Source organism: Lolium perenne, chromosome 6, assembly GCF_019359855.2.
Source record: "Lolium perenne isolate Kyuss_39 chromosome 6, Kyuss_2.0, whole genome shotgun sequence".
Taxonomy (NCBI): Eukaryota; Viridiplantae; Streptophyta; class Magnoliopsida; order Poales; family Poaceae; genus Lolium; species Lolium perenne.
Genome location: NC_067249.2, coordinates 127,319,140 through 127,342,762, shown reverse-complemented (window position 1 = coordinate 127,342,762; position 23,623 = coordinate 127,319,140).

Genomic DNA, 23,623 nt, shown 5'->3' with positions numbered 1-23,623 from the left:
AGCGCTGCTAAATTAATTAACTTGAATCTTGACAAGTTCTCTCGAATGAAAACATATTTGATTAAGTTGCCTCATAATATATATACAATTAGTGTCCATGCGCGCATGGCATACCATGGACATATCATTCATGCATATATATATATATCTCAATATATATCTGAACATATTCTTGGGGATATATATATATATATATATATATTTCAATCTCTCTCTCGATCTATATATATCGTTGGTGGCCAAGAAACACACTTATTATATATATACGCATGCACTTTATGCGCAAAGGCGCGGGTGCCTCTAATAATGTTTCTGTGCACTCGATCGATGATCCCTAAACCATAAACCCTAAAACCATAATCCCTAATTATACCCTAAACGTACACCCTAAACACCCTAAACACTAAACCCTAAACCCTAGACCCTAAACCCTAAACACTACACCCTAAACCCTAAACCCTAACCCTAGACCCTAAACCCTAATTAAACACTAAACCCGGCCCAAACCCTAAACCCTAAACCCTAGACCCTAAACCCTAATTAATTAACCTTAACCCTAACCCTAACCCTAACCCTAAAACCCTAGCTAGCTAATCCTAAACCCTAAACCCTAATTAAACCCTACATATATATATATGCCAACGACACTAAATTGCGCATCAAGCAGGCGACCAACTAATTAGCGCTAATAAATTAATTAACTTTGTTGAATCTTGACAAGTTCTCTCGAATGAAAACACATTTGATTAAGTTGCCTCGTAATATATATACAATTAGTGTGCATGCGCGCATGGCATACCTTGCACATATCATTCGTGCATATATTTCAATATATATCTGAACATATTCTTGGGGATAAATATATATATTTCAATCTTTCTCTCTCGATCTATATATATATCGTTGGTGGCCAAAAAACACACTTATATATACGCATGCACTTTATGCGCAAAGGCGCGGGTGACTCTAATAATGTGTGTGTGCACTCGATCGATGATCCCTAAACCTTAAACCCTAAAACCCTAAAACCCTAATCCATAATTATACCCTAAACATACACCCTAAACACCCTAAACACTAAACCCTAGACCCTAAAACCTAAACCCTAATTAAACACTACATATATATATAGGCCAACGACACTTAATTGCGCATCAAGCAGGCGACCAAATAATTAGCGCTGATAAATTAATTAACTTGAATCTTGACAAGTTCTCTCGAATGAAAACACATTTGATTAAGTTGCCTCATAATATATATACAATTAGTGTGCATGCGCGCATGGCATACCATGGACATATCATTCATGCATATATATATCTCAATATATATATCTGAACATATTCTTGGGGATATATATATGTATATTTCAATCTCTCTCTCGATCTATATATATCGTTGATGGCCAAGAAACACACTTATTATATATATACGCATGCACTTTATGCGCAAAGGCGCGGGTGCCTCTAATAATGTGTCTGTGCACTAGCTCGATCGATGATCCCTAAACCTTAAACCCTAAAACCCTAATCCATGATCCCTAATTATACCTTAAACGTACACCCTAAACACCCTAAACACTAAACCCTAAACCCTAGACCCTAAACCCTAAACCCCAAACCCCAAACCCCAAACCCCAAACCCTAAACCCTAAACCCTAATTAATTAACCTTAACCCTAAACCTACCCCTAAAACCCTAGCTAGCTAATCCTAAATCCTAAACCCTAATTAAACCCTACATATATATAGGCCAACGACACTGAATTGCGCATCAAGCAGGCGACCAACTAATTAGCGCTGCTAAATTAATTAACTTGAATCTTGACAAGTTCTCTCGAATGAAAACACATTTGATTAAGTTGCCTCATAATATATATACAATTAGTGTCCATGCGCGCATGGCATACCATGGACATATCATTCATGCATATATATATATCTCAATATATATCTGAACATATTCTTGGGGATATATATATATATATATATTTCAATCTCTCTCTCGATCTATATATATCGTTGGTGGCCAAGAAACACACTTATTATATATATACGCATGCACTTTATGCGCAAATGCGCGGGTGCCTCTAATAATGTGTCTGTGCACTCGATCGATGATCCCTAAACCTTAAACCCTAAAACCATAATCCCTAATTATACCCTAAACGTACACCCTAAACACCCTAAACACTAAACCCTAAACCCTAGACCCTAAACCCTAAACACTACACCCTAAACCCTAAACCCTAACCCTAGACCCTAAACCCTAATTAAACACTAAACCCGGCCCAAACCGTAAACCCTAAACCCTAGACCCTAAACCCTAATTAATTAACCTTAACCCTAACCCTAACCCTAAAACCCTAGCTTGCTAATCCTAAACTCTAAACCCTAATTAAACCCTACATATATATATATGCCAATGACACTAAATTGCGCATCAAGCAGGCGACCAACTAATTAGCGCTAATAAATTAATTAACTTTGTTGAATCTTGACAAGTTCTCTCGAATGAAAACACATTTGATTAAGTTGCCTCGTAATATATATACAATTAGTGTGCATGCGCGCATGGCATACCTTGCACATATCATTCGTGCATATATTTCAATATATATCTGAACATATTCTTGGGGATAAATATATATATTTCAATCTTTCTCTCTCGATCTATATATATATCGTTGGTGGCCAAAAAACACACTTATATATACGCATGCACTTTATGCGCAAAGGCGCGGGTGACTCTAATAATGTGTGCGTGCACTCGATCGATGGTCCCTAAACCTTAAACCCTAAAACCCTAAAACCCTAATCCATAATTATACCCTAAACATACACCCTAAACACCCTAAACACTAAACCCTAGACCCTAAAACCTAAACCCTAATTAAACACTACATATATATATAGGCCAATGACACTTAATTGCGCATCAAGCAGGCGACCAAATAATTAGCGCTGATAAATTAATTAACTTGAATCTTGACAAGTTCTCTCGAATGAAAACACATTTGATTAAGTTGCCTCATAATATATATACAATTAGTGTGCATGCGCGCATGGCATACCATGGACATATCATTCATGCATATACATATCTCAATATATATCTGAACATATTCTTGGGGATATATATATATATTTCAATCTCTCTCTCGATCTATATGTATCGTTGGTGGCCAAGAAACACACTTATTATATATATACGCATGCACTTTATGCGCAAAGGCGCGGGTGCCTCTAATAATGTGTCTGTGCACTCGATCGATGATCCCTAAACCTTAAACCCTAAAACCCTAATCCCTAATTATAACCTAAACGTACACCCTAAACACCCTAAACACTAAACCCTAAACCCTAGACCCTAAACCCTAAACACTACACCCTAAACCCTAAACCCTAACCCTAGACCCTAAACCCTAATTAAACACTAAACCCGGCCCAAACCCTAAACCCTAAACCCTAGACCCTAAACCCTAATTAATTAACCTTAACCCTAACCCTAACCCTAAAACCCTAACTAGCTAATCCTAAACCCTAAACCCTAATTAAACCCTACATATATATATAGGCCAACGACACTAAATTGCGCATCAAGCAGGCGACCAACTAATTAGCGCTAATAAATTAATTAAGTTTGTTGAATCTTGACAAGTTCTCTCGAATGAAAACACATTTGATTAAGTTGCCTCGTAATATATATACAATTAGTGTGCATGCACGCATGGCATACCTTGCACATATCATTCGTGCATATATTTCAATATATATCTGAACATATTCTTGGGGATAAATATATATATTTCAATCTTTCTCTCTCGATCTATATATATATCGTTGGTGGCCAAAAAACACACTTATATATACGCATGCACTTTATGCGCAAAGGCGCGGGTGCCTCTAATAATGTGTGTGTGCACTCGATCGATGATCCCTAAACCTTAAACCCTAAAACCCTAATCCATAATTATACCCTAAACATACACCCTAAACACCCTAAACACTAAACCCTAGACCCTAAAACCTAAGCCCTAATTAAACACTACATATATATAGGCCAACGACACTTAATTTCGCATCAAGTAGGCGACCAAATAATTAGCGCTGATAAATTAATTAACTTGAATCTTGACAAGTTCTCTCGAATGAAAACACATTTGATTAAGTTGCCTCATAATATATATACAATTAGTGTGCATGCGCGCATGGCATACCATGGACATATCATTCATGCATATATATATCTCAATATATATATCTGAACATATTCTTGGGGATATATATATGTATATTTCAATCTCTCTCTCGATCTATATATATCGTTGATGGCCAAGAAACACACTTATTATATATATACGCATGCACTTTATGCGCAAAGGCGCGGGTGCCTCTAATAAAGTGTCTGTGCACTAGCTCGATCGATGATCCCTAAACCTTAAACCCTAAAACCCTAATCCATGATCCCTAATTATACCTTAAACGTACACCCTAAACACCCTAAACACTAAACCCTAAACCCTAGACCCTAAACCCTAAACCCCAAACCCCAAACCCCAAACCTAAACCCTAAACCCTAAACCCTAATTAATTAAAATTAACCCTAAACCTACCCCTAAAACCCTAGCTAGCTAATCCTAAATCCTAAACCCTAATTAAATCCTACATATATATATATAGGCCAACGACACTAAATTGCGCATCAAGCAGGCGACCAACTAATTAGCACTGCTAAATTAATTAACTTGAATCTTGACAAGTTCTCTCGAATGAAAACACATTTGATTAAGTTGCCTCATAATATATATACAATTAGTGTCCATGCGCGCATGGCATATCTTGCACATATCATTTGTGCATATATTTCAATATATATCTGAACATATTCTTGGGGATAAATATATATATTTCAATCTTTCTCTCTCGATCTATATATATATCGTTGGTGGCCAAAAAACACACTTATATATACGCATGCACTTTATGCGCAAAGGCGCGGGTGCCTCTAATAATGTGTGTGTGCACTCGATCGATGATCCCTAAACCTTAAACCCTAAAACCCTAATCCCTAATTATACCCTAAACGTACACCCTAAACACTAAACCCTAAAGCCTAGACCCTAAATCCTAAACACTACACCCTAAACCCTAAACCCTAACCCTATACCCTAAACCCTAATGAAACACTAAACCCCAAACCCCAAACCCTAAACCCTAAACCCTAGACCCTAAACCCTAATTGATTAATTAACCTTAACCCTAACCCTAACCCTAAAACCCTAGCTAGCTAATCCTAAACCCTAAACCCTAATTAAACCCTACATATATATAGGCCAACGACACTTAATTGCGCATCAAGCAAGTGACCAACTAATTAGCGCTGATAAACTAATTAACTTGAATCTTGATAAGTTCTCTCGAATGAAAACACATTTGATTAATTTGCCTCATAATATATATATAATTAGTGTGCATGAGAGCATGTCATACCTTGCACATATCATTCGTGCATATATTTCAATATATATCTGAACATATTCTTGGGGATAAATATATATAGTTCAATCTCTTTCTCTCTCGATCTATATATATCATTGGTGGCCAAAAAACACACTTATATATACGCATGCACTTTATGCGCAAAGGCGCGGGTGCCTCTCTAATAATGTGTGTGTGCACTCGATCGATGATCCCTAAATCTTAAACCCTAAAACCCTAATCCCTAATCCCTAATTATACCCTAAACATACACCCCCTAAACACCCTAAACACTAAACCCTAAACCCTAAAGCCCTAAACCCTAAACCCTAAACACTAAACCCTAAACCCTAACCCTAACCCTAACCCCTAGCTAACCCTAAACCCTACATATATAGGCCAACGACACTTAATTGCGCATCAAGCAGGCGACCAACTAATTAGCGCTGATAAATTAATTAACTTGATTCATGCATATATTTCAATATATTTTTGAACATATTCTTGGGGATATATATATATATATTTATTTAAAACCCTCTCTGTTATCTCGATCTATATATCATTGGTGGCCAAGAAACACACTTATATATATACGCATGAACTTTATGCGCAAAGGCGCGTGCGCCTCTAATAATGTGTGTGTGCACTCGATCGTTGATCCCTAAACCTTAAACCCTAAAACCCTAATCCCTAATCCCTAATTATACCCTAAACGTACACCCTAAACACCCTAAACACTAGAACCTAAACCCTAGACCATAAACCCTAAATGTACACCCTAAACACCCTAAACACTAAACCCTAAACCCTAGACCCTAAACCCTAGACCGTAAACCCTAACCCTAAAACCCTAGCTAGCTAACCCTAAACCCTAAACCCTAATTAAACCCTACATATATATATATAGGCCAACGACACTTAATTGCTCATCAAGTAGGCGACCAATTAACTAATTAGCGCTCATAAATTAATTAACTTGATTTTTGACAAGTTCTCGATCTCCAATGAAAACACATTTGATTAAGTTGTCTCATAATATATATAATTAGTGTGCATGTGCGCATGGCATACCTTGCATATCATTCGTGCATATATTTCAATACATGTTTGAAGATATTCTTGGGGATATATATATTTCAATCTCTCTCTCTCGATCTATATATCGTTGGTGGCCAAGAAACACACTTATATATATACACATGTACTTTAATTTATTTGCCTCACAATATATATAATAAATATGCATGCATGGCCTAACCATGTATGCTTATATATGTGTTTAATTTGGAGATTTCAATCGCTCTCTCGCCGCTCTCTCGTTGGTGGCCAACAACACACACATGCACTTTATGCGCAAAGGCATGTGCCTCTAATAATGTGTGCGCAGTCGATCGGTCTAGTTTTGATTAATCATAGCACACAAATATAGAAGTTGTATTTGAATCCACACAACCCTAATCTAAAACACATAGCCCCTAACATGGCCTAATTAACTGACCCCTTCTCTCTAGCTAATTAGTGGAAATTGCACAAAATCAAAAGGGGTCCCTCACTAATTATACATATATATCTAGATTGACTTTTGCCCCATATTTGGTGGATGGGTGCATCTTGGCATGTAAAACAATTAATGTTTGCAAATGGCGTTGTCAAAATTTATGTACAAATGATTTCTTTCCATCCAAAGTGCATACAATGGGAGTTTTAATGAAGAAGGTACAAATAAAACAGCTCAACATGCCTCCACACCCCGATTTTCACAGGAAGTAGAGCATATTTAAAGGATAATTCCAGAGTTTTACTATTTTTCAAGCAACTTTGCTAATTTCCACCCACTCACATGACTTTATGTCAATTTAACGAAAATAGGGCGAATTTAAACTACATGGGCGGGATAGTTTGAATTGTGCGCACGGCAAAGGGAACCGCCTATTCCTCAACCTTGTGCATGGCAAATTACACACGCAACTCCATTAAACACCACCTACCGGGCGGCCCGGCCGCATGACCCCCCACCCACCGCTACACAACTTATCCCCATCCGTGCGAAGAGCTTCCCCTCCCCGTCCCGTCCGTGCGAAGAAGAAGCTTCCCCTCCCCGTCGTTTTTCTCGAGACGCACCGGCGGTCAAGTTGATCCACGGTAGGGTTGCTATCTCTAGCTCAATCATGCATCAGGCAAGACGGCCTAACGATTTATATTTTCTTGATGCTGCTAAAAAAATCGTTAGTATGCTTGAACTAATTGGCACTTTATAGTTTTCCGCTCGATTTGTCCTCGATCAATTTGTTCATTTGCGTGGGCATATAGAGTCAGTTCTGCACTCGATCCGTTAATTTGCTGAAATGCCATGGCAGAGATTTGTACACGATATGTTTGCTAAAATGTCGATGGGCATTTTTTGTTTTGTACTCGACATGATTGCTGAAATGCATAATCATGTACTAGTATAGTTTTGTACTCGATGGATATACATTTCCTACTTCGCCTTAAATTAATCACCAACCATTGTATCTCATAATTCAACAGATGGACAGAACTTGGATACTGCATGGACACTTATGTTCCCCTTCATATATAAATGGTGTTCAACCCTTTATGGGGTTTATTAGAGCTCATGAAGGTCACGACCTAGACGTGTATTGCCCGCGCTGCACATGTATGAATGGTGAGAAGAGGCCTCACCATGTAGTGGAAGATCATTTACACATTTTTGGGATGGACCGCACATATGTTAGGTGGGTTTATCATGGTGAACCACATAATGATCCTTCAGCGGGAGAAGCAGATCTTGCTCACACTGTATGTGTGCTGGCATATGTAGTTAATTATTTATATTGATGCTGCCGCTGTTTCGATCAATAGTTTGCATTGCTGTGCAAGTTCTGTACTCAAATTTAACTTGTTGCAGATGGATGGACGGGAAGGAGAGAAAAAGCGCTTGCTTCAGGAACCGGGTTTCAGCTCTGGGACATGTGCTGTGCCAGATGAGAAGGTAAATATGTAAAACGGCATTTGTTCAGGTTGCATCCCTTAGATGTTTGTCTAATCTGTTGATGTACTAATTGCAGAAGCATAGAGTTGAAGAGGTCTCTCAGTTTGATGGGAGATTTGAAGATGAATCTCAGTTTGATGCACCTGTGGATGGTACTGATGACGGGCCTTTCATAGACGAAGGTCCTGCACCTGAGATTATCCAGCCTACAGAAGGAGGCCGTGGACCGAGTACACAGCTTTGCGTTGAAGTGGATGCACGCCCAGAGATCATCAGTTGCGTCCGGGTAGTCTCAAGACCACCCAGCCCTGATGCACCTGTGGATGGTACTGATGACGAGCCTTTCATAGACGAAGGTCCTGCACCTGAGATTATCCAGCCTACAGAAGGAGGCTGTGGACCGAGTACACAGCTTTGCGTTGAAGCGGATGCACGCCCGGAGATCATCAGGGGCGTCCCGGTAGTCTCAGGACCACCTAGCCCTGATGCAAAATGTTGAGCTACTTTATGATTCGTACTTTTATGTTCTGGTGCTGTAGTATGTACTATCTTTGTTATGATTTGTACGCCTTTGGCGCTAGAACTATAATTAAGTACTCAGTGGATGATCGCGTTGCAAAATTTGACACCCACACAATCAGTTCATCGTATGAGTAGTAGCACAATTACTTCTACAGCCAGTCCTGCCAGCGCATTAATTGGTAGCATGAAACACTTTCAGGCACTCCCCTCTGATTACCCCTCTGATTCATATTAATTGACTCAATTTTGTCTAGATATGGATGTATCTAGATGCATTTGTTAACTAGACTAACAAACTTGAGTCAGTTAATATGAATCGGTGTAAACCGCCCAAGTCCTCCAGCAGCTAGTTTATTGACTCTGGACTCCAAGCCTCTCGCGGCAAGCCATCGACGAAGCTTTGACCAGATCTTGGCTCGCTTTTTTTTTTGGCGAATAGCAAAGCTTTGACCAGTTCCTCTCGGGATACAGCACGCTGGTGAGCTTGCACTGTTGCCATGAGCACTTTCCGGCGGAACTTCCTCTGCAGCGCCCTCAAGCCACCGCTGTGAGACAGCACGCAGTGCCTCGAGGTGGACGGAACGGACGAACTCGGGATCTCAGGGTGGGGGGTCCGCCTCGTCCGGGAACGATCTCCAGCGGGTTAACGAGGACATGCATGGCGGCCAGGGGATTTGGTTTTTTTTTTGTTGTTGTTTGAGCTTGGGATTTGGGGTTTTTTCGGATAGGGGAGGAGGAACCGAGGAAGAGGAAGGAACAACCCGCGTGCTTGGCGCGTGGCAGTGTGCTTGAATTTCGATTTTTTGTGAAATGTTTCATTTCCCCGCTACAATTCGGGGGGTTTTCTTGACGCGCCAATGCGTCCCGCCGTGCAGGTTCAAGTGAATTTGGGGTGCCACACTATGGGCCCCAGTTTCAGTGAGACATGTAATGACTAGTCACAACAGTAAGTTCACTGTGTAATAAAATATGTTACCCCTCCCCTTTATGTAGCCCCCTTTGTCTCTGCCGATCGAGTGCCAACAGCCGACGGATGCAAGCCGCTAGCTCGATCCCCTCCTTTCGCCTCCACCGTCCAGGCATCCAGCTTGGAGGGGCAAGCTGCATCTAGACCAAGCGGATTAGGTAGTACTATTAATGCTCTTTCCTTTCTCGAGATCGGTTCTTTTTTCCTCACCTCGATATCTTGCGTCTCTACTATTTCCTATTCTGGGCGAAGGGGTGTCTTTCTGGTCACCCTCGCGCTGGGAGTGATTGATGGGGGTGGGGGGCATGGGATACCTTTGCTTGGATTGGGGTGTTCTTCCTTTATTTGTCGACATGTGCAACCTTTGTAGTTTCTGCAGATCCTCAATGTATCTTTTGTCAGCTTGTACAGGAAAGGAAATACCTCGGTGGTGGTGGTGGGGGCAATGGAGCGTAAGGCCACCACGCATGTGGGCAGTTGGCTGAGCCTGAGCTGCGTCCCCAGCCCCGCAAAGCAGGTACTCCATTTGCTTATCCACTCTGTCTGTCTGCATCCTCAATCTGTTCCTGTTCTGGAAGATGCTGAAAGTAGCACATGTCTTCAGCTGTTTGTGCATAAAGCCTCTGTGACACCATGCTCTATATTCTCTGTATCAGGTTGGTACCTCCAGGTTCCATACTGAGGCTATGGGGAACGAGAATAGCGCCCCACCTACTGCAGGAGCATGGCCCGATCTGCAGCACAAGAAGCGAAATGCCACTGCCGAGCTGGGCAGGGACCGCCGAGGGGTAATTTTTTTAACCAACTTACCATGATGTAGTCTGAATCTGATACTCCCTCAGATCCAAATTAATTGACTCAACTATCTGTAGATACGGATGTATCTAGATGTGTTTTTAGCTCTAGATACTACTACCTCCATCCCAAAGCTTAGGGATTATATTATTTTTAGAAAGTCAAACTATATCATGTTTGACTAAGCTTTTACCAAAAATCATTAACATGCAAAATACAAAATTAATATCATTAAATAGGTTGTGAAATATATTTTCCTACGGTATCTACACAATATTATATTTGTTGATAGAATGTTCTAAAATTTTGGTCAAACTTTACTTGTTTTGATTTCTCAAAAATAAATAAGCCTTAAGCTTTGGGATGGAGGTATCTAGACAAAGCTGAGTCAACTGGAGTAGTTTTTTTGTCTGTCCATAGCTAGTGTTCATGGTGCAAAAGGCTAAGAGCATCCACTATATGCATCAGTCTATCTCATACAGTAATTCAATATCACTGCTGAGGTCTACCTTTTGTTTTGCTATTCATAAGCAGACTGAAACTTTAGGGCCTTTAATCAAAAGGAAGATCAAAACTGTGGCTGATCAGGCTGCCAGTATGTTGATGCCGCCCCCATCTTCTAAATGCCTCTACAAGCACAAGGCCACGCACCCGCTGGGTGGTGATCTTTTAATGAATATGGTATATTTTCTTAATCCACAAAACACGCCTTGATATTTGTCTATTTATTGTCGGTTTTTTCTAATGCTTGCCAAAAGTTTACAACAACAACAACAACAACCAAGCCTTTCAGTCCTAAACAAGTTGGGGTAGGCTATAGTTGAAGCCCATAAGATCTCGAAGCCAAAAGTTTAGAGACACCAAATTCGTTTGCTTACAATCATCATACAGTAATGTTCATCTACTCTCCAGTTCCCCTAACCCAACAAAAAATGATGTTAATTACGATTTTTAGATTAAAAGAGCACCATTAGGCGCTGTTAATTACGATTTTGAGATTAAATGTCATTTGCAATTGCTAATTACAATTTTGAGGCAAATGATTAGTTTAACCTTGATCTGTTCCGCTCTCCATTTTTCCCAACCGAAAAAATGTAACCATTCCATTCCTCTGAAATGGAACCATTCCATTCCATTCCACGTTGTTTCAGAACCGAACACACCCTTGCATTGTTGTGAACTGTTGTCCATACACAGCCATACCCTTCCACTTACATCCAGCACTATATGCATCAGTCTGTCTCAGAGTCATTCAATATCACTGCTGAGATCTGTTCCCATTCTTATGCAGGCTGAAACTGGTGCGCCTTTACTCAAGTGGATGCAAAATGAGGCTGATGAGGCTGCTGTGAGGACGATGGTGCCGGCACCATCATCCGAAAACCTCTACAAGCACGAGGCCATGGGCCAGCTGGGTGGTGACCTTTTAATGAATCTGGTATATTTTTCTTAATTCACATACATGATTTTATTATTATCTGTTTAATTACTGTTGGCTTTGCCTAATGCTTACCAAAAGTTCAGAAACACTGCGTTTGCTTACAATCATCATACACTAATTTTTCACTTTTCAGTCTATCTCATCCAGTATATAAACTGTTGAGTTCCGTTGGCTTCTTTTGTAATCATTTGCATTGTTGTCAACTGTTGTCTATGCACAACCCTATTCTTCCACTTACATCCCGCACTTTTTGCATCAGTCCATCTCATAGATTTATTAAATATCAATGATGAGTTCTGTTGCTATTCATATGCAGGATGAAGCTTCTGTGCCTCTACTCAAATGGATAAAAAATGATCCTGATGAGGCTGCTGTGAAGATGATGGTGCCGCCACCATCTTCTGAAAACCTCCTCAAGCACAAGGCCACGGGCCAGCTGGGTGGTATCCTTTTTAAGCAGGTATATTTTCTTAATCCTCATACATGATTTGATTTGTCTGTTTATTGCCGGCTTTGTCTAATTATGCTTACCAATAGTTCAGAAACACACACAACCCTATTCTTCCACTTACATCCAACACTATATGCATCAGTGTCTCATAGATTCATTTTATATATCACTGCTGATGTCTGTTGCTCATCAATTTTCATATGCAGGCTGAAACTGCTAAGCCTTCATTGGTCAAAAGGATTGCAACTGCTGCTGATGAGGCATCTGCAGAGGCTGCCACCAAGTTACTGCCAGCCCCACCTTCTGGATGCTTATATAAGCTCAAGTCCAAGGACCAGCCGGGCCGTAACCATCCAAGGGTTCGGGTATATTTTCTTAAGCCACATATACATGCCATGATTTATTTCTGATATTATCACCGGCTCGTCTCATCGCTTCTTGGAATTCGGAAACGCCAAATTAGCATGCTTATATTCATCATACACTAAATTTTGACTGTTCAGTTTGTAACATAGTGTTATGCACTCGCTTGTCAACATTTGCATTGCTCTGAACTATGCACTTTACACAACCTAATTCTTCCACTTACATTCAGCGCTACGCACCAGTAGTACCTCCCATGTTTCCTTCACCATCCCGATGCCGAGCTTGCGGGAATATGGTGGGCCCATGTACATACCCCGCATATAACACCTCCTATGGCTCTATCTACCTTTCTAATAACTCCTTCACAGAGTTACAGATATGTATTCTCAGTGGTTTAGCATGAATTGGCATATAGTAAAGTCTTGTTTTTAGTCTTCCTGCTTCTTACATTAGTATCAATTTTCACCTGCAGACTGTACCTTGTGAACTTTGTCCAATGATTAACCAGATGTGTCCGCATGAAGGGTCTTTCACTATGCATGGCAATGGCAAATTGATGAACACCTACACGGTCTATGAGGTGTATGTCTACAAGACGCAGGCCATCACATATTTGTATGGACATGATTGGAGAAAGTTTGCTTTTGACTACGGTCTGAAGAAGGGCGACGAGCTGAGGATCAGAAACTCAAACGGGCAGATATACGTAACTGCTTACAGAGTTGGAGACACTTCCAAATATATAATATGTAACTTTTTTGTACTCATATCCTTTGATTACTGCATTCTGAGCAGTTGTTCTAAACCATTCCCTCTGTTCTAGCTTGCTGGGTTTAACATGATCAAAGCTGCAGATCCCCTGATGGAACAGGAGCGGATGTCACAAAGGGCACCCACACCAACACCTGCACCGGCTTCCCACTCTCCTGCATCAGCACCGGTTCCTGTACCAGCACCGTTTATTGCATCTACCCAGCAGGCCCCTACATCAGCATTGGTTCCTGTAGAGGCCCCATATACTACACCTGCCCAAGAGCTCCCGCATCAAGATCGGTTCCTCTAGCAGCACCGTTCATCGCACCTGCCCAACAGTCTCCTGCATCAGCACCGGTTCCTCTAGAGGCACCGTTTATTGCACCTCGCCCAGCAGTCTCCTCGCATCAGCACCAGCTCGTGTACCAGCCCAGTGCTCCCGCACCGGCCCCAGCCAGATCACCGAGGTCTCAGCTCATTGTTGTGGCCACCCGTGTGGTGACCAGGACGCATCTGAAGGCTATGTTCGTGAGTATATGACAGCATAACTGCTCTTATCTTGATGTCTTCTCTGCTCAAAGTCTCACATGGTTCAGTCTTCAGTGCATTGGTGCCATTGACTAATTTTTGTTGGTATCTCTTGCTTTGAATCAGAAATTGCCTAAAAGTATCGCCAAGGATCTCAACGCTGGCCGAAGGGGCAAGATTTCCCTCGTCATGGAGAGTGAAGGTCTCACCGTGGAGGGACGGTACTCCGTCAGTCCCACAGATGGCCGCTTGGCTGTTACTTCCAGGTGGAAAAAGTTCATCGACGGTGCCAAACTTCGCATTGGATCAAAGTTGAAGGTCAAGATCTTTCGATGCCACTGTGACATGCTGGTCATCAAGTTTGCGGTTGTCTAGTTCTATTGTCCCATGAGCCCTTAGCAAATGCATTTGTAGTTATACTTATATAAGGTTATCTTATCTGAACTGCTAATTAATTGTATGGGTGGTAAAACTCTGGCAAGCTTTTGCTCTTAGCAAGTATGTATGTATGATCAGCTATTATGATAACTAATGTTTGTGTTCATCTTAATTTGCATTTCCGTTTTAGAAAAAAACTTAATTTCTATTTTGGTTGACCTGTTAGAGATCTATCAGATTGAATCCACAACATGATTCAAATAGATTCATTACACCAAGCCACATGTCTTGACCTTGCTATACACTAGTTCCATTAATCAGTGCAAGAAAGCTTACCTGAGCTGCCTGAACCACGGCAGATTCGAATCCACCTTAGCTATCTAGCTAGAAATACAACCTTTGCGTAGAAGAGGATTTGCAAGACGGGAGGCTGACATTGGGGACCCATGAGCCGGCGTCGTCAACATTTTAAAGGCGGCAGGAGATCGAAACAAAAAAAGCCAAAAATCAGTTGGTAAACAAAATCCAAGAAATGAAACTTTTACCTTTCTAAGAGGATGACATGCGGGACCCATGAGGCAGCATCCTCAACTATTCCAAGGCGGCAGGGGATCAAAATAAAAATAGGAAATAGCCAGAAATTAATTAGGGTAAAAAATAAATCTATCAAAGGAAACCTTTATTGTTCATAGAGGATGACATGTGGGACCGACCTGCCAGCTGCGTCGTCATGGTTTCAAAGGGGGCAGGGGATCAAGAGAAAAAGGCAAATAACCAGAAATTAGGGGTAAAAAATAAATCCAACAAAGGAAACTTGTATTGTTCATAGAGGATGACATGCGGGACCCATGAGCCAGCAGCTTCCTCAACGTTTCAAAGTCGGCATGAGATTGAAAGAAAAAGGCAAGTGACCAAATATCAGGAGCCAAAAATAATCCAAGAAAAGAAATTTTATTGTACATAGAGGATGACATGCGGGTCCCATTTTGCAGCAGCGGTCTCAACATTTCCAAGGCGGCACAGGACCAAAAGAAAAATGAAGTAGCCGTAAATCGGGGGTGAAAAAAATCCAAGAAAAGAAAGATTTCAATTGGGCTGCATCTGGACATCTGGGCCTTCGAACTATCCTGCTGGGCCTTTTGACTCGTACAATTTCAGCCCACTCCAAAACAGGAAAGTTCGGATTTTTCTAAAAAAAACAGGAAAGTCCTATGCTTTGCAAAAACACAAAACAAGGAGATTCAACATATAAGTTTGTTTATGTAAAAATAAAGATTTAATTTATCCGTTTGCAATAGCTCAGAGCGAAATACAATGTTTATTGTCTGCAAAATAATCAAGATATCACATGTTTCTTGTACGGGAGGCCGACATCGGGGACCCATGAGCCAAAGGCGTCGTCAACGTTTTAAAGGCGGCAGGGGATGGACAGAAAAAATAAACCAAAAATCTGTTGGTAAAAAATACAAGAAAAGAAACATTTTCGTTCTGAGAGGATGACATGCGGGACCCATGAGGCAGCAGCATCCTCAGCATTTATTGTTCATAGAGGTTGACATGTGGGACCCGTGAGCCAGCAGCGCCCTAAACGTTTTAAAGGCTGCAGGAGATCGAAAGAAAAAATAAGCCAAAAATCGTTTGGTCAACAAAATCCAAGAAAAGAAACATTTACTGTTTTGAGAGGATGACATGCGGGACCCATGAGGCAGCAGCATCCTCAACGATTCCAAGGCGGCAGGGGATCAAAGGAAAAAAGGAAATATCCCGAAATTAATTGGGGGTTCAAAATAAATCCATCAAAGGAAACTTTTATTGTTCACAGAGGATGACATGTGGGACCGACCTGCCAGCTGCGTCGTCATCGTTTCAAAGGGGGCAGGAGATCAAAAGAAAAAGGCAAATAGCCAGAAATTAGGGGTCAAAAATAACTCCAAGAAAGGAAACTTTTATTGTTCGTAGAGGATGACATGCGGGACCCATGAGCCAGCAGCTTACTCAACGTTTCAAAGGCGGCATGAGATCGAAAGAAAAAGGCAAGTGACAAAATATCAGGAGCCAAAGATAATTTAAGAAAAAATCTTTATTGTACATAGAGGATGACATGCGGGTCCCAATTAGCAGCAGCGGTCTCAACGTTTCAAATGCGGCTTGAGATCAAAAGAAAAAGAAAGTTCATTGTACATAGAGGATGACATGCGGGTCCCATGAGTCAGCAGCTTACTCAACGTTTCCAAGGCGGCAGGGGATCAAAAGAAAAAGGAAATAGCCAAAAATCAGAGGGTGAAAAAAACCCCAAGAAAATAAAATTTTATAGCACATAGAGGATGACATGCGGGTCCCATGAGCCAGCAGGTTCCTCAACGTTTCAAACGTGGCATGAGATCGAAAGAAAAAGGCAAGTGACCAAATATTAGGAGCCAAAAATAATTCAATAAAAGAAACTTGAGTGTACGTAGAGGATGACATGCGGGTCCCATTTAGCAGCAGCGGTATCACCGTTTGAGAGGCTGCACGGGATCGAAAGAAAAAGGCAAGTGACCAAATATCAGGAGCCAAAAATAATCCAAGAAAAGAAATTTTATTGTACATAGAGGATGACATGCGGGTCCCATGAGCCTGCAGGGTCCTCAACGTGGCATGAGATCGAAAGAAAAATGCAAGTGACCAAATATCAGGAGCCAAAAATAATTCAAGAAAAGAAACTTGATTGTACATAGAGGATGACATGCGGGTCCCATTTAGCAGCAGCGGTATCACCGTTTGAGAGGCTGCACGGGATCGAAAGAAAAATGCAAGTGACCAAATATGAGGTTCCAAAAAAAATCCTAGAAAAGAAAGTTTTATAGTACATAGAGGATGACATGCGGGTCCCATTTAGCAGCAGCGGTATCACCGTTTGAGAGGCTGCACGGGATCGAAAGAAAAAGGCAAGTGACCAAATATGAGGTTCCAAAAAAAATCCTAGAAAAGAAAGTTTTATAGTACATAGAGGATGACATGCGGGTCCCATTTAGCAGCAGCGGTCTCACCGTTTGAGAGGCGGCAGGGGATCGAAAGAAAAAGGTAAGTGACCAAATATGAGGTGCCAAAAAAAATCCAAGAAAAGAAAGTTTTATAGTACATAGAGGATGACATGCGGGTCCCATTTAGCAGCAGCGGTATCACCGTTTGAGAGGCGGCAGGGGATCGAAAGAAAAAGGCAAGTGACCAAATTTGAGGTGCAAAAAAAAACTCCAAGAAAAGAAAGTTGATTGCTCATAGAGGATGACATGCGGGTCCCAATTAGCAGCAGCGGTGTCAACGTTTCCAAGGCGGCAAGGGATCAAAAGAAAAAGGAAGTAGCCAGAAATCAGGGGGTCAAAAAAATCCAAGAATAGAAAGAATTTTGGTTCATAGAGGATGACATGCGGGACCCATGATCCTGCATCGTAAACGGCTCGATCGGAGAGCGTTGAACGAGATGGCGCGATCGAGAAAAAAAACAATGCCAGAGAGGCTGCCATCTGGGCCCTACATCCCTCGGCGGTGCGGATTTGCGTTAACTCGGCCGGCGAACCCGAGAATTCAAGATGCACCACGTCCCGGGCCACCATACGCAACGTTTTGGTCGATTTTGTCGGGCTAGGTGGCCTCAAAAATGAGAAAAAAAACGTTTTGACATGCACAACGGACAGACCCAAAATCGTCGGCCATGGTACACCAGCAACCACGGCGCGACTTCAACTTCGTCGGCCATGGCAACTTTTCTTGTAGTGACTATTAATCTATGTGCTACTCTAGTGATGTTATTAAAGTACTCTATTCCTCCTCCATGATGTAATGGTGACAGTGTGTGCATCATGTAGTACTTGGCGTAGTTTATGATTGTGATCTCTTGTAGATTATGAAGTTAACTATTACTATGATAGTATTGATGTGATCTATTCCTCCTTTCATAGCCTGACGGTGACAGTGTGCATGCTATGTTAGTACTCGGTATAATTGCGTTGGTCTATCATGCACTCTAAGGTTATTTAAATATGAACATCGAATGTTGTGGAGCTTGTTAACTCCGGCATTGAGGTGCTCTAGTAGCCCTACACAATTAATGGTGTTCATCATCCAACAAGAGAGTGTAGAGTGGTTTTATTATGTGATCAATGTTGAGAGTGTCCACTAGTGAAAGTATGATCCCTAGGCCTTGTTTCCAAATACTACAATCATCGCTTATTTACTGTTCTACTGCATCTTTACTTCCTGCAATATTACTACCATCAACTGCACGCCAGCAAGCTATTTTCTGGCGCCGTTACTACTGCTCATATACATTCATACTACTTGTATTTCACTATCTCTTCGCCGAACTAGTGCACCTATACATCTGACAAGTGTATTAGGTGTGTTGGGGACACAAGAGACTTCTTGTATCGTGATTGCAGGGTTGCTCGAGAGGGATATCTTTGACCTCTTCCTCCCTGAGTTCGATAAACCTTGGGTGATCCACTTAAGGGAAAACTTGTTGTTGTTCTACAAACCTCTGCTCTTGGAGGCCCAACACTGTCTATAGGAAAAGAAGCGTGAGTAGACATCAAGCTATTTTCTGGCGCCGTTGCCGGGGAGGAAAGGTAAAAGGCACTCACACTCCGGTCCCAGGTAACTAAGTTATTTTCTGGCACCGTTGTAAGTGCTCGAAGCTATTTCCTTTAGATCCTGCAATTGCATCTTTTTGTTTCTTGTTTTTCACTAGCTAGGCATAATGGAAAGTAACAGTGAGCTTTTTAAGCTATTTCCTGAGTTAAGACATGGATTGTTTGATGCGAAAATTAAAAAACCTATGGAACATATTAGTATGAACGCTTTGAACACCATTGTTGCTAATGATATGGAAAATTCTAAGCTTGGGGAAGCTGGTTTTGATGAGCATGATATTTTTAGTCCCCCAAGCATTGAGGAGAAAATTTTCTTTGATGATACTTTGCCTCCTATTTATGATGATTATAATGATAGTGGTCTTTTGGTGCCACCTACTAAGGAGAGTAAATTTTATTATGATTATACTATGCCTCCTACACTTGATGAGAATAATAATGATAGCTACTTTGTTGAATTTGCTCCCACTATTACTAATAAAATTGATTATGCTTATGTGGAGAGTAATAATTTTATGCATGAGACTCATGATAAGAATGCTTTATGTGATAGTTATATTGTTGGGTTTGTTCATGATGCTACTGAAAATCTTTATGAGAGAGGAAAATATGGTTGCAGAAATTTTCATGTTACTAAAACACCTCTCTATATGCTGAAATTTTTGAAGTTACACTTGTTTTATCTTTCTATGCTTGTTGCATTATGCTTCATGAATTTGTTTATTTACAAGATTCCTTTTCATAGGAAGTGGGTTAGGCTTAAATTTGTTTTGAATTTGCTTTTTGATGCTCTCTTTAGCTTCAATTCTTATTTCTTGGGAGTGCATCATTAAAATTGTTGAGCCCATCTTAATGGCTATAAAGAAAGCACTTCTTGGGAGATAACCCATGTTTTTATTTTACTACAGCAATTTTGTTTTATATTTGAGTCTTGGAAGTTGTTACTACTGTATCAACCTCTCCTTATCTTATTTTATTGCATTGTTGTGCCAAGTAAAGTCTTTGATAGTAAGGTTGATACTAGATTTGGATTACTGCACAGAAACAGATTTCTTGCTGTCACGAATTTGAGCAGTGTTCTCTGTAGGTAACTCAGAAAAATCTGCCAATTTACGTGAGTGATCCTCAGATATGTACGCAACTTTCCTTCAATTTGAGCATTTTCATCTGAGCAAGTCTGGTGCACCTAAAAAATTTGTCTTTACGGACTGTTCTGTTTTGATAGATTCTGTCTTTTATTTCGCATTGCCTGTTTTGTTATGTTTGATGGATTTCTTTATTCCATTAACTTTCAGTATATTTGTGCAATGTCCAGAAGTGTTAAGAATGATTATGTCACCTCTGAACATGTGAATTTTTGACTATGCACAAACCCTCTAATGAGTTTGTTTTGAGTTTGGTGTGGAGGAAGTTTTCAAGGATCAAGAGAGGAGGATGATACAATATGATCAAGGAGAGTGAAAGCTCTAAGCTTGGGGATGCCCCCGTGGTTCATCCCTGCATATTTCAAGAAGACTCAAGCATCTAAGCTTGGGGATGCCCAAGGCATCCCCTTCTTCATCGACAACATTATCAGGTTCCTCTAGTGAAACTATATTTTTATTCCGTCACATCTTATGTGCTTTACTTGGAGCGTCTGTTTGCTTTTGTTTTTGTTTTGTTTGAATAAAGTTGGATCCTAGCATTCATTGTGTGGGAGAGAGACACGCTCCGCTGTTGCATATGGACAAATATGTCCTTAGTTTTACTCATAATGTTCATGGCGGAGGTTAAAACTGCTTCGTTAACTGTTATATGGTTGGAAACGGGAAATGCTACATGTGGTAATTGGTAGAATGTCTTGAATAATTTGATACTTGGCAATTGTTGTGCTCATAAGGATCATGTTTAAGCTCTTGCGTCATATACTTTGCACCTATTAGTGAAGAAATACATAGAGCTTGCTAAAATTTGGTTTGCATGATTGGTCTCTCTAAGGTCTAGATATTTTCTAGTAAGGGTTTGAACAACAAGGAGGAAAGTGTAGAGTCTTATAATGCTTGCAATAAGTTTTTATGTGAGTTTTGCTGTACCGGTTCATACTTGTGTTTGCTTCAAGTAACCTTGCTAGCCTAAGCCTTGTATTGAGAGGGATTACTTCTCGTGCATCCAAATCCTTGAGCCAATAACTATGCCATTTGTGTCCACCATACCTACCTACTACATGGTATTTCTCCGCCATTCCAAAGTAAATTGCTTGAGCGCTATCTTTAAACACTTCAAAAGTTATTACCTCTTATTTGTGTCAATGTTTTATAGCTCATGAGAAAGTATGTGGTGTTTATCTTTCAATCTTGTTGGGCAACTTTCACCAATGGACTAGTGGCTTCATCCGCTTATCCAATAATTTTGCAAAAAGAGCTGATAATGGGGTTCCCAGCCCCAATTAATTAACCTTCATAATTTTACAAAAAAAATGACACTCCTCCATGGTATGTGATTGTTGGACGGCACCCGAGGATTCGGTTAGCCATGGCTTGAGAAAGCAAAGGTGGGGAGGGGTGTCATCTAAATAAAACTAAAATAAAAGGGCACTCCTTCATGGTATGAGATTGTTGGCAGGCACCCGAGGATTCGGTTAGCCATGGTTTGTGAAAGCAAGGTTGGAAGGAGTGCCACCCAAAAATAAAAATGTTTCATGGGAGCCGCTCTTTGAAGGTTTGTCTGGCAAGGGGGTTAGAGTGCCCACTACCATTCGTTGACAACAACAAACACCTCTCAAAATTTACTTTTATGCTCTCTTCATGTTTTCAAAATAAAAGCTCTAGCAAAAATATAGCAATCAATGTTTCCCTCTTCGAAGGGCCTTTCTTCTACTTTTATGTTGAGTCAGTTCACCTACTTCCTTCCATCTTAGAAGCAAACACTTGTGTTAACTGTGCATTGATTCTTACATACTTGCATATTTGCATTCATCATATTACTTTATGTTGACAATTATCCATGAGATATACATGTTACAAGTTGAAAGCAACCGCTGAAACTTAATCTTCCTTTGTGTTGCTTCAATGCCTTTACTATGAATTTATTGCTTTATGAGTTAACTCTTATGCAAGACTTATTGATGCTTGTCTTGAAAGTACTATTCATGAAAAGTCTTTGCTATATGATTCAATTGTTTAACCATTGTCTTTACCATTGCTTCGAATCGCTGCATTCATTACATGTGCTTACAATAGTATTGATCAAGATTATGATGGCATGTCACTTCACAAATTATCTTTGTTATCGTTTACCTACTCGGGACGAGCAGGAACTAAGCTTGGGGATGCTAATACGTCTCCAACGTATCGATAATTTCTTATGTTCCATGCTTGTTTTATGACAATACCTACATGTTTTATACATACTTTATGTCATATTTATGCATTTTCCGGCACTAACCTATTTACAAGATGCCGAAGAGCCAGTTGCTGTTTTCTGATGTTTTTGGTTTCAGAAATCCTAGTAAGGAAATATTCTCGGAATTGGACGAAATCAACGCCCAGGATCTTATTTTTCCACGAAGCTTCCAGAAGTCCGAAAGGGAAACGAAGTGGGGCGACGAGGCGGCGACACGCCAGGGCCACGCGGCCAGGCCTAGGGCCGCGCCGCCCTGTTGTGTGGGCCCCTCGTGGCGCCCCCTGACCTACCCTTCCGTCTACTTAAGCCTTCGTCGAGAATAACTCCAGTACCGAGAGCCACGGTACGAGAAACCTTCCAGAGCCGCCGCCATCGCGAAGCCAAGATCTGGGGGACAGGAGTCTCTGTTCCGGCACGCCGCCGGGACGGGGAAGTGCCCCCGGAAGGCATCTCCATCGACACCACCGCCATCTTCATCACCGCTGTTGTCTCCCATGAGGAGGGAGTAGTTCTCCATCGAGGCTAAGGGCTGTACCGGTAGCTATGTGGTTAATCTCTCTCTCCCATGTACTTCAGTACAATGATCTCATGAGCTGCCTTACATGATTGAGATTCATATGATGAGCTTTGTATCACTATTAATCTATGTGCTACTCTAGTGATGTTATTAAAGTACTCTATTCCTCCTCCATGATGTAATGGTGACAGTGTGTGCATCATGTAGTACTTGGCGTAGTTTATGATTGTGATCTCTTGTAGATTATGAAGTTAACTATTACTATGATAGTATTGATGTGATCTATTCCTCCTTTCATAGCCTGACAGTGACAGTGTGCATGCTATGTTAGTACTCGGTATAATTGCGTTGGTCTATCATGCACTCTAAGGTTATTTAAATATGAACATCGAATGTTGTGGAGCTTGTTAACTCCGATA